Source organism: Oryzias melastigma, linkage group LG15, assembly GCF_002922805.2.
Source record: "Oryzias melastigma strain HK-1 linkage group LG15, ASM292280v2, whole genome shotgun sequence".
NCBI lineage: Eukaryota > Metazoa > Chordata > Actinopteri > Beloniformes > Adrianichthyidae > Oryzias > Oryzias melastigma.
Genome location: NC_050526.1, coordinates 15,818,899 through 15,820,015, shown reverse-complemented (window position 1 = coordinate 15,820,015; position 1,117 = coordinate 15,818,899). Strand labels below are relative to the sequence as shown.

Genomic DNA, 1,117 nt, shown 5'->3' with positions numbered 1-1,117 from the left:
CACCAATAAAAGACTGCACTAAATTTCATTGTAAAATATACAATGACAATAAAACTATTCATTCATTCATACCATCCTAATTCTCAGGATATTTTCATTTACGACCCATAAATCAGGATTGTTTTCTTACCTGATGATCCTTATAATTCATTTAACACATTTCGTTGTGAAGATGAGTTCATTTGATTCAGTCTTTTCAGTAAGAGGCAGACAACTCAAAGCATGTTTCATTTATATTATGTAGATTTTTATAATTATACTATAAAAACAGAAAAAAAAATTAGGATAAAATGTTCAAATGTGACTTTTTTACAACAGTTTTTAGATGTATGAGGAAAAACATCAGAGTGAGGCATCTGGACTCTATTCGTCATCTTTGGAGACGTTCTGATTGATCATTGATCAGAGAAGATCAGGTGTCCATGACATCGGCTCTGACCAGCATCACAACTTGTTTGCATTGTTTTCTATGGTTAGTTCTTTGTAAACTGTTGTTGTTTTGTGCGTTTAAATAAAGTTGTGTTGAAAATGGGCCGAGTGTGAACATTCATGAACGTGTTCAGATCCATGATTGATGTCAAGCTCAGTGTTGATTCAGTTTCTCACATTTACATCATGTTTCTATTGTTTATTTGTTTTTTCTATTGGTATAAATCAGTTTTCTTTATTTTGGAATTTCCCCAAAACAAACATATTTTAACACAATATTTATTTACTTCATAGCATGTTAGCATGAAGCTTTTAGAAACCTGATTTAGGCTAAATATTTATGTCTTCATAAATAAAGTGAATCAGATAAAACTAAAAAGTTAATCCTATTATCAGAGTGATTATTGGAGTTTGTTAAAATAAAATAGAAGTTTTCTCTGATTTTAAAGTAAAAAACAACATAAAAACATTAAATTTAGTTTATTAAACAGAATCTTTTAAATAAAGATCATGTCATTCTGTCCTGATTATTAGCCTTTTACGATTGAAAACATTTATTGCTCACTTTAAACAAACTATTGTAACTAAACCCATATTTATTTATTTATTTATTTCTCTCCATTTTGTCCCTCCTGACTCTCCGTACAAAAGCTTCATGCTTAATAACTGCAGGTTTCCATGACAACAG

The 1,117-nt window shown here is 29.5% G+C and overlaps 1 long non-coding RNA gene across 1 annotated transcript in view; it reads right to left on the bottom strand.

The window, feature by feature from the left end:
• LOC112161647 overlaps window positions 1-1,117 on the bottom strand; it is a 26,799-nt gene that overhangs the window by 2,431 nt on the left and 23,251 nt on the right. The gene's annotated exons all lie outside the window — the stretch shown is intronic.